Genomic DNA, 11,267 nt, shown 5'->3' with positions numbered 1-11,267 from the left:
CAAGTTCAGATGAAGAGACTATTTCAGTATTCTTAACTGTGAATTTCTTTTTGTTCAGAAATCTGTGCCTGCACCCTGGGAAGTGCTGAGCAGTCTCTGAAATCAGCAACTTGCTCAGCCTCTCCTGGATCAAGATCCAGGGATTCTGGGAGTTTAAAGAGCCCATCGGCCAAATCTCGTTCCTGCCATTCTTACCCTTAGCACAATGGATGTCAGTGAGCCTACTCAGGGGAGCAAGGGAAGCGAGATTTGGTTCTCTAGCTGACTTTTAGCAGCATTTTACCCATGATTAATAAGTAAAACTCTTGGCCCTTTCAATGTTCATACAAGATTTTTACTCTTAAAACAGTTGCTACAAGCCTGGTCTTGCCTGAAATGAACGTTTACCTGGGCACAGAGCAAAGGGGAGAAGGTCAGAGAGAAAACTGTAAAGACAAAAAAAACCCTAAAGCCATAGAAAAAACCCTACCTGCGACTCCACTTTGTAACTAGCAGCGCCTTTCCTTCCTCTGCTCCGCGCTGCTGTCTGGCTCGGAGCTCCAGCTGCTGAGACATGCACCGGCAGTGGGGCCAGGCCCTACTTGGTGGAAGCCTGAGGGAGGGGCAGGGCGCGCACGATGCTCGGGAGTAGCGGTGAGTGACCGACGCCGGCCGAGGGGCATTGGGGGAGAACCCGACCCCAGGCAGGCAGGCTGCGCTGCTGCGTGCGCTTTTCTCCTGGCCTCTCCTCGTGCGTAGCGCCCGCGCCCCTGCCCCCCGCGTCTCTCCGCGCCCGCGCCCGCTCCCCGGGTGCCCAGCTCTCCCCTCCCTGTGCAGGGGCCGGGGCTTCGCCCGCTTCGCAGGCTGCAGACTGGGGCGAGCAGCGCCCACGTCCTCTCCCCGCACTCCGCAGTTGTCAGCCTGCAGCTGGGCTCCGTCCCGACCCGGCACCGGGCTCGGCACGCCCCTCAGCTCCTGCGCCTCGCTGATTGGGGGGGGAGAGGCGCCTTCCCCCCCGGCCCGGCCCGGCCCAGCCCCGAGTCCGGCCTGCTGCCTCGGAAATCGGGCAGGATACCCCCTCTCTGCTGTGCTCATTGCCCCGGGGCAGGTCCCTCTGCTCCACACACCCCCCCCCTGTAATTTCCCCTCCCCACACAGTGCATAATTCCCCCCACTGGTCCCAGAGTCCTTCTAGTCTTGCTTCCTCTGTGCGCTGGTGCGAGAAGACTCAGGACCGCTGCCTCGGGTGTCTGTGTCCTGGGAATGTTGACCCTGCAAGCTGAGGGGCAGAGGCCTTTTGGCTCTCAGGCACCCCTCTGGCTCAGAATCTGTCTTTGCTCAGCTCCCAGCCCCTGGGAGACAGGAGGGTAGTCAGACTCAGCACTTCCACAAAGCAGAGCAGAGTCACTAAGCCACTGAGGTGTTACTGATTATTATTAATTTTAGCATGGTAGTGCTCAGGCTGCAATCTGCACTATACAAACACAGAAATAAGGGATGGCATCTGCTATAAATACAGGAAAGTTTACTGTTTTTTCTCTTCACAGGATCCAACTTTCTGCGCACATCTCTGATCTCAGCAGCCTTCTCTAGCTTAGCTGGAAGGTTTAGGTGTTTTATAAGAACTTTGCCTCCTGGCTGCTATTAGAGACCTCTTTTCCCCCCTCCCCTGCCTAGCTGAGGTTGGGCAGGCGGCCTGTGTCTGACAAACTTTCTCCCTTGTCTGATCCAGTCACTGCATGGAATGAGTGTGCTGAGATGATGGCTGGTGGAGAGAGAGAACCTGCCAGAGAGTTTTGTGGGGATGTAGTCTGGAGAAATGAAAACTGGGAGGGTGGGTGTGGAAGAAGTGTCTGGGGAACTTCATTTTATGTCACAGAATGGCAAACAAAATTCAAGTCAGGTGCACTCTGTATTAGGGTTTCAGTTGAAAATGGTTTACAAAAAGTTAACAAATGAATAATCAATGTTATAAGCAAGTCATTGCAGTATGTATAGATGGTAATAAGACGTTACTTTAAGATGCTATGGATAGTTATAAGCCATTGTTATAATAATAATTATATAATAAATATAATTATTTAATACCTAGTGCTTATAAGCTTGCTGTTGATCTACTGAAACTCTAACAATTGATCAACCATTCTTTAAACCATCTAATACTTTATTAAGCCTTTATAAACTCATTATTGTGACCCTCTGTAGGTGGGCAGCACGGTCCGACTGGGGCATCGCGACCCTTCTTCAGTCCCAGGCTCCGAGGAAGGCCACAGCGCCTCTGCTGAGGGGAATTAGCAGTCGGTTTAGGAGCCCACAGCCCCCAGCCTTCCCACGGTCAGGGCTCTTGGCGCGGTCTATGGCCCCTGGCCCGTAGGCAGGGACGCAGTCTATCGCCCCAGCCCTTAGGCAGGGCGGGCAGTGAAAGAAGTCTGCTGCCTCAAGCCCTCGGGCAGGGCGAGGCAGGGAAGCACGATGCCCTCTGGCCAGTAACAGAGGACGGCTATTATTCCCTGGGTGGCGAGGGAAGGGGGAAGGGGAACGCAGGCCCACCTGACTCCACTGTGTCCCAGCCCAGGGCCCTACCAGTGGCAAACGCCTTTGCCACTGAGTCAGCGGGGCTCCCGCTGCAACACGCTGATGTGGTCTTGCCCCTGACTCAGCCACTTGCCATGGCTGTCCCTGGGCCACTTCCTCCCCCTGGTCCCAGGTACTTGTGTCCTCCATTTCCTCGGGATCGCTTAAATCCTACCTTAAATACCTTAAATCCTAGTCTAAATAAAACCTATGGTATCCAAGCATATTAAATGGATAAGCATATTAGACCACCATAAGCATATTAGATGGATGTTTCTGCTAAAATGATTAGTAGTGAAATGGCTCTTGTTGATGTTTAAATTATCCCCAAGTTTCACTGTTAACACTGCATGTAGTTGAATGGGGGCAGTTTGCGTCTGTCTGTTTGCATACTCTGGAAAGCAGCCATGTATCTGTCAGTTTATATTCAGTTCAAGTTCAGAAGGCTTGGACTGAAATCATAAGAGTTTCAAGCTTTTCCTTGTAAATTAAAACTTAGGCTTTGTCTACAGTAGTACTTTTGTTGGTAAAACTTTTGTCGGTCAGAAGTGTAAAAAAAAAAAAAACAACACACCCCTGTCCGACATAAGTTTCATCGACAAAAGCACCAGTGTGCACAGCCCTATGTCGGCAGGAGATGCTCTCCTACCAAAATAGCTACCCCCGCTTGTTAGGGGTAGTTTAATTATGCCAGCGGAAGAGCTCTCTCTGTCGGCAGAGAGCGGCTACATAGGAGACCTTTACAGCACAGCAGATATAGCTGTCGACATAGCCTTAGACTCTGTAGAAGCTGGAAAGCCACAGGTGAAGATTTGGAATGATTTTATAGCCCATTTCTCCTTTTTTTCAAGCCCTCTTTATTTGGATTTGTAACGTGATTATCCAAAGCTCATGTCACATGTAGAGTGTGAGTTAAAAAACAAAACAAACTACGCATACTCAACTTCAACAAGACTCTTCTAAACCCACCATGCTTTTGATTCCTAGGCTCTTTATAGATTTAAACATTTTAATTAACAACTGGCTGATTTAAAATCTCTGCCTAAATTTGTATTGTAATTATTTACTTTTGTCCATTTAGGCATTTCTTTTTTATCAGATATCCCCCTTTCTTCTGCAAAAAATGGATTGGTTAAAAATGGCATAAATGGCTTGTCAGTCATTGAGGAGAGTGTTTGTTGGCTGCTTGTTTTCTAAAGAAAATTCAAATCTGTGTTCTGCCACAGAGTGAAGGGGAGTAATTTATGAATTATTTAGATTCATAGTGCTTATTCACATACTCTCTGATACTGTATTGCATTTGACATTATTGACAGGGAAGGTGATGTACCAGTTGTAAACTAACTGAGGATTTATGACAGTTAAGTGAGACAGAATGAAATGTAGTACATTTCCCATTACTTGTCTTCAAAGTTATCCGTTTAAACGAATAACTCATGATAATTAATAATAGTCCACTTTTTTTTATATGTTGTTACCACTATGTGCTTGATCTTGGAAACCCTTTTCCACAAGAATAGTCCTTATTCCTCTGAATAGTCCCAGTGAAGTTAGTAGGACTGGTTCCATGATCAAAGATTTCTCACATGAGTAAACCTTACAGGATGGGGTTGTGATAGATTTGTGTATGTGTGTATATATCTATAAGACACTTCAAATTCTGTTTTGTTTTGTAAATACCATTATGAATGTTAATCAGTTCTGAGCCTTCAAATGTGGTGGTCTTGCACTGAAAACCCCAAGAGGTATCAGGAGAGATACCTATACATAGCAGAGGGTAACAATGGGTAAAAGATCAAGAAGCATTAACCTGGATCATTAACCATTCAAATGGAAGCACCCTAAGACAATGAGCTGGCTAGCGCGCAGAAGAACAACTTCTCCTAGGTGGGCTTGTAACCAAGCAACAGCTCAGCTGATGAGGGTCTTGAAGTCACTCGGGAGAATCACTTGACAGGGAAGGCTAAAACCTTATAACAGGGAGGCTCTATCACTGGCTTCTTTAGAGAAGAGATCATAAGCAGAAGGCAAGCAATGCAGGAGAGGAGAAATCCTGAACTCCTTAGAAGACACTGACCAAAACCCAAAAGGCTCTCAGAGTGATGAGGAAACTGAGGCCAGGATTTGCATGCATGTTTTTGTTGTTTTCTTTAGATCTGTATATCTCTTGTACTTTGTGAGTTAAGTGTAATTGGTTCAAAAATTCCCTTGCAAAGTGTCTCTGTTTACTTATTTTTACTGTGGTATAGTTCCCAATGTAACGCAGAGGATCCACAACTTCACTAGAATTTTGGGAGCATGCAAGATATACTGAGTAAGCTTGGGCAAGGTAGCACTAGTTTCAGAACCTAGGCGGTTGGACTGTGGAGTCCCCATCTCTTAGAAGGGATGAATGCTAGACAGGGGCCTGTATCCCAAGTGTGTGCCTAGAGCCCCGCAAAGATCATGTAGGATCCAAGGTCTAGCTTCAGCACAGCAGGTGGGTGAACATCCAATTGAGGGAGCTCTTCCAGGGTTGTAACATGGGCCCTATAAACTAGAAATGAGAGCATCTCTGATTTTCTTTATTTACATTACTGTTGCTAATATAAATGCATAGCTTCCATTTGCTGTACCAAAACATGCACTGTCTATTAACTGCTGCTGAAAAAGGTGAACCTTCCAACTTCCTCACCCTCACAAAGTAGGAGTTAAACCTGTGGCCTTGGAGCACAAGAGGCCAACGGACATTATATAAGCCAAGTGGCAGGGAGGCTATTTCCTGCTTGACTGAGTTCTATGTGTGGAGTTTTGTCAGCAGAAATGTTGTATTTTCCAGTATTTGTTTAGGTCACAACCTTTCTGTTTAAATCTAATTCTTTTGTCTGTGTTTTTCACCAGAGAGAGGGAGCAACGGTTTTACAGAAAAAACATGGAACCAGAGGTAAAGTACACATTATGGAAGAATTGATGCTATGAACCTGAGCAGCTTTAGGTGGTTATCGGGTATTCAATAAAAGGACACTATTTAATATCAAATAACAAAGATGTCTGATGGTGCAGTGATGGGAGGGTTCCATTTTCTCACCCTGCAGCAAGGACTGGGGTAAGAACTGAGTGAACTCGGTATTTGTATAAGTGGGATATGACAGACAGTCTGAGGATAATTATTATTTATTTCTAGACTATTATATAAAGCGCTATTCTCTTGTAACCCAGCAATAGACTGGCACTAAGATACCACAATGATGAGCAAATTGGAAACACTCAGGCAAACTTCACCTTCAAAGATAATAGAGCCTCTGCTGTCATTTTAGTGTTCATACCTGGTCTTTGTTGTCAGTCCAGCACTTCATGGAGTTTCCTCACTATTCTCTCTCCTCTTTTTATTCCTGTTCTTATTTCCTTCCTTTTCTACCCCCTTTTCATATATATATAGGGGGAGTTTCCAGGGGCCATATAGTTACTACTATTGTTTATTTTGCTTTGTTTAAAGAAGCTCCTTAAACACCTTTTCAACTCCTACCTAATACTCCTCTGGTTATATATCCAAGGATCACATTTGCCCCTACCCTTTTTGCCACAGCATTACTCTGGGAGTTTGTTTAGCTGGTTATCCACTATGCCTCACATCTTTAAAGGGTCACTGCTTCCCTGGATAGAGTCCCCCATTCTGTAAGTATGACCGTTGTTCTTTATTCCTAGATGTATGACCTTCCATTTGGCAATACTGAAACATATCATTTGTCTGCACCCAGTTGACCCAGTGATCCAGATCACTCTGTATCAGTGACCTGTCCTTTTCATTATTTACCATGCCCCCAATCTTTGTATCATATGTACATTTTATCAGTAATGATTTTATATTTTTTTCCAATTCATTGATAAAAATGTTAAATAATGTAGGGCCAAACACCAATTCTTGGACGATACTAGAGAGACAGCTTCCCAGTGATGATTCTCCATTTAAAATTACATTTTGAGACCTGCCTTAACTAGTTTTTTATCCATTTAATGTCTGGTATCTTGATTTTGTATCATTCTAGTTCATTAATGAAGATGTCATGTGTTAGCAAGTCAAATACCTTACAGAAGTGTAAGCATATTACATAAATACTGTTAGCTTTAACAGTCAAACTTGTAATTTCTTCCAGTTGTTCCCTGTGTCATCTGGCAGTATCTTGGTTTTATCTCAGTCAGAATGCCCTCATCCATGCCCACACCCACATCCTCACCAAAAAACCGGCCCAATGAAACAGAAATGGCCATTACTCTTGCCATCAGATGGGAAAGGTCACAAAGGAACTGTGATTAACTAAGTTTAAAAGAAAATAGGGGTGGAAGGAAGAGCCACTGCACTGAAAGGTGATGTAGAAGGGAAGTGGTGGGGAGCCATATACCATAATTGGTGCTGAATTGGGCAAATAACAGGTAAATCATTGCAAGCATCAGTACAAGTTTCTCATGAGCTGGCCTGCCAATGTGTGTCAGCCTTGACCAAGAAAAAGTCCTGGTCAGGCTCAGGCTCCTGGTCAGCCAAGTCGTCAGCTGTTTCGTTGAGTCTGCCAACTAGTGTTAATTACTGGGGTTTTGTTATAAGTTGTCCATTAGGAATTAGACAGTGTTCACCAACTCATTTTACATAGGCCTTTGAATAGCTTTCTGGTTGGTGATTAGAACTGACTGAGATTTTTCAATCGGAATATTTTTCACTGGGAAATGTGATTTTCACAAAATCAAAATTTTCCTTGGAAAAAATGTTAATTTTTTGCCAAATGTTTTGATTTTTCCATCAGGAAAATTGAAACATTGTAGGTTGGTTTGACATTAATCTGTGTCTGCCTAGGCCGCCAGGGTGCCTCATGGGAATTGTAGTTCAGGTGCCTCAGGCATCAGTATTCCCTTATGGGCTAAGCGCCTGGGCTGGACTACATGTCCCATTATGTATGGGAAGAAACACAAAAATCTTTGACGTTGTGGAACAGACATAATTAAATGTCCCTGACATATTGCCACCCTCCGCATCAATGTTACTTTCTGAAAATGATTACATTAAAGTATTTTTTTAAACAAAGAAAATGCAGAAATTATTTATGCAATAATAGTTTCAACAAGTTAAATAGTAAAAATGAAATATGCAGCCAATTAACAAATGTTAGAATAATTATCTACAGATGTGAAAAATGACTTAAATATCTGCTGTATTTAAAAAGTGCTTGAGTGGAAATCAGTGCAAAACAAAGTGCTAAGCTTACTATTCTGGGGGTTTGCTGATTTACAAAAATAAAAATTTCCCTGAAGCAAGCCTCTTAAAACTAAAAGCTGATAAAATCACAGTGACTTATGTTAAATTTTCAACATCATCAGGAATATACTACTGTATCTTCATGACAGCCTCACATGCTGGCAGGTGAAACTGGGTCGTTATAAGAGCAATAGCAAAGGAGTGAAACTAGGGATTTCCTAATAAGTTGAAGATAATAAAAACCAACCTGAAAATCTTGCTACCATCAAAGCAAACATGAATGTTTATGAAGTTTAGGTCAGTGCAGATACATGACCTAAGGCAGATGCAGCAGGTTCATCTCAAAAGGAATGCTACCTGTCACAATAGTTGCTCTGAGATACTTGCCTAAAGTCACCTAGCAGGCTAGTGGCAGAGCCAGAAATAGAATCCAGGTCTTCTGAGTCACACTCCAATGTCCTATCCAATGGGCCACAGATCATTTCCTTTTTCACTGAAAAAAAATACTGACTACCATTACTATGTCACTACATTGCAAAAACAAATACAGCAGAGTTGCATACTTTGGCATTGTAAAATAATCTGTATTAAAACTACGTGACAAAATTGCAAGCAAACGATATTAAAACCATTCACTGATGCTGCAGCCGTTTTTCTTGGGTTGGTGAGTAGACGTTGCCCAAAGAATGCTTCTCAACATATTTGGAAAAAGGTAGCCATCAGAACTCCCTTTTACAGATTTGAAAAATTGATCACTTTAGTGTCCATTAAAATCTCCTTAGAGTTACTATTGATTTTACATAAGGTCAATAAAGGACATAATGGGAAGGAGTAGCAAACCAACCATCCAACCAAAACTGTACACTGAATTCCTACATGTGCTCATAGAGGGTTTTTGTTCTTGTTTGCTGGAGTGGTTACAAATTACAGCAGTGTTTGACTCTCTGAAATGTTTTAATTTAATTAGCCTACTTCTGTGAGTAAACGTACTTTAATGCCCCAAACTTTAGCTATTATGGGATAAAGGAGTCATACTGTGAATCTTCATTGCAAACACGGAGACTGAATAGTTTCATCAGTAAAGACAAGAAAAAGCTTTTAAAGAAATTTTTGAGGTTTCTGAAAAATTTCCAGATGGTTTCATAAGTAAACAAATGAGTGTTTGATATAAAGCTTAATGTGGCTCTTCATATTTACCTATTCAAAACAGTACAGCTATCTTAAATTTTTTTTTCACAATTTCTGAAACTGTAATATGTTAGCAATGCACTAAATCTTCCTTAGATGGGCTGTAGTTGCCTCAGGAAATTAGTAATGGAATAATTGCCTTTTACACCTAAGTCACTGATAGAAGTGTCTCCTAAGTAAGCACTGTCTAAAAGTCAGTATAATTTCAGTGGTGGCCTTGTATATGGATAATAGAAAACTGCCCATGTGGCAAGAAATGCCATACCAGTTGTATTAATTGGCCTTTTTATTTTCTCAGTTTGAACAGCAAGACCAGGCATTGAGTGGGCATTGAACTGTTCCTCTTTGGTAGAGGACTTCAGCACTATCAATTAGGCACCTTTTGTAAGTACTAAATTCAGTCTGAAAAGAAACAAGTGAATTACTTTTATGAGTTATTTTGCTTTACTAAATGACTGAGAGTGATGCTTTTGGAGTGACCCATTCTGATGCTGCTCTTCTTGTGGGTGAAAATGTGACTTAAAACAAACTGTAGGAATGATCTTGTACCAGTCACCATAATTTGTGGTGGAAATAAGACTGTTATTCTTAAAAGACATTCTCCAAAAACACAAACTTCAAAATCTGTATTTTTTTTGGTTTATAGTAATATAATGTATGTAGTTAAAGCTTAAGAAAAGAAGTATTCATCTACATATACTCTATATCCTAGTTCTTACTATGCATCTCAGAAACGTGGTATTAAATTACAAAAAAAAACAAAGTTCTCCCCCTAAGAAGGTTGCTGAAAAGCGTGTGGAATATTTTACACTGTAGTGTGGTTGTGATTTAATGAGGCTACCTCAGAAAAAATATAATGGTTAGACAAACCCACACTGATTTCTCTGTTTCGCCAACAAATCCTGGCACGTGTATGATACTGCAAGATGTTGCCTTGGATGGAATTCATTACCTGAGAGTTAAGCAAGGGAGGTTTTTTTTTTTTTGTTTGTTTTTTTTAAATGAAACAATTTTGACAGGATAGATTGGCTCAAGCTAAACTCAGCAGTACTAAAAGAAAAAAGGGAGTGAGTGAGTGAGCAAAGTACTCTGAAGTGGAATACTGAGCCTATACAGCAAAAAAGTGTTATGTACCAAAATGTAACTGAAGTTTTGTAGTGTAAAATTTGCACATTTAGTTAGGCTATTCAACCCTAATTTTTCACAAATTGGAACACCAACATTACCACACAACTGAAGAAAGCAGTTCCAAGTGGTTTATATAACTTTGGAAGCATAAATAATTCACAAAAGTAAGGCTGTGTTTTTTGCTGCTACCTCAATTTTAAAAAGGCCCACTTACAAACAGAATTCTAACCTCATGCTTTTCCAGTAAGTACACCTTATATGGCTGCTTATTCTTTCCTCCACCACATCTAATGCCATTGGCTTAGAATACTGTATTTTAGGGTATTTATTTATTTGTATTACAGATGTAGCAGCCAAGATCAGGTTCTCATTGTGCTATATGTTGCACAAACACACACTAAAAAAATAGTTTGTACCCTGAAGAGACTGCAGTTTAAATGGACAAAGCAGACAAAGGGGAGAGAGGAAATGTTATCTCCTTTTTGTAGATGAGGAATTGACAGACAATTATACATGTGAGTAGTTCACAGAAGCCAATGGCACTATGCTCATGTTTAGATTTAAGCATGTTTATAAATGTTTGAAGGATAAATACCTAACTGATGCACCCAAAGTCACACAGGAAGTCTGTGGCAGACCAAGGAATTGAACAAGCTCTCCTGATCCTAGTTGAGTGCCTTAGCCACAAGACCATTTTTATTAGGCTCCAGTCCTGAGCTCCTTACTCCGGCATAAGTCCCATTGAAATCAAGTTGAAGACTGAGCCCTGTGTTTGAACTAATAGCTATTTTATAGTTATTTATTACTTGGTATCTTTGGAAAGAGAAACAGTTTTTTAAGATATTTATGTTAGTAGTGGGTGTTTGGTCATGCTTATCTAACATACATTTAGTCCTTTGTGTGTTCTCTCATAAACTGTACATTTCTGAAAGGCTTCAAAGTATTATTGTTCTCAAAGTACCTACCGTGGTTTGTCATGAGTCATCCCAACTCCCCCAGCAGAAATGGAAAATGAGCTAAGATGATTTATATAACAACTTTTTTGGGGTTCTTCTTGTTCTTGACCTAAAAACCTTTCTATCATTTAAAATTCTAAGACTCTCATTCCTTTATCTGCCATCAAGGTGCTAAAAATAATAACGAAGGGAGAAGTGCATAAATAGGAATCCTTAGG

Source organism: Emydura macquarii, unplaced genomic scaffold (assembly GCF_026122565.2).
Source record: "Emydura macquarii macquarii isolate MOO-44397 ecotype Brisbane River unplaced genomic scaffold, CSIRO-AGI_Emac_v2 contig_18, whole genome shotgun sequence".
NCBI lineage: Eukaryota > Metazoa > Chordata > Testudines > Chelidae > Emydura > Emydura macquarii.
Note: the sequence above shows the minus strand (reverse complement) of the source record.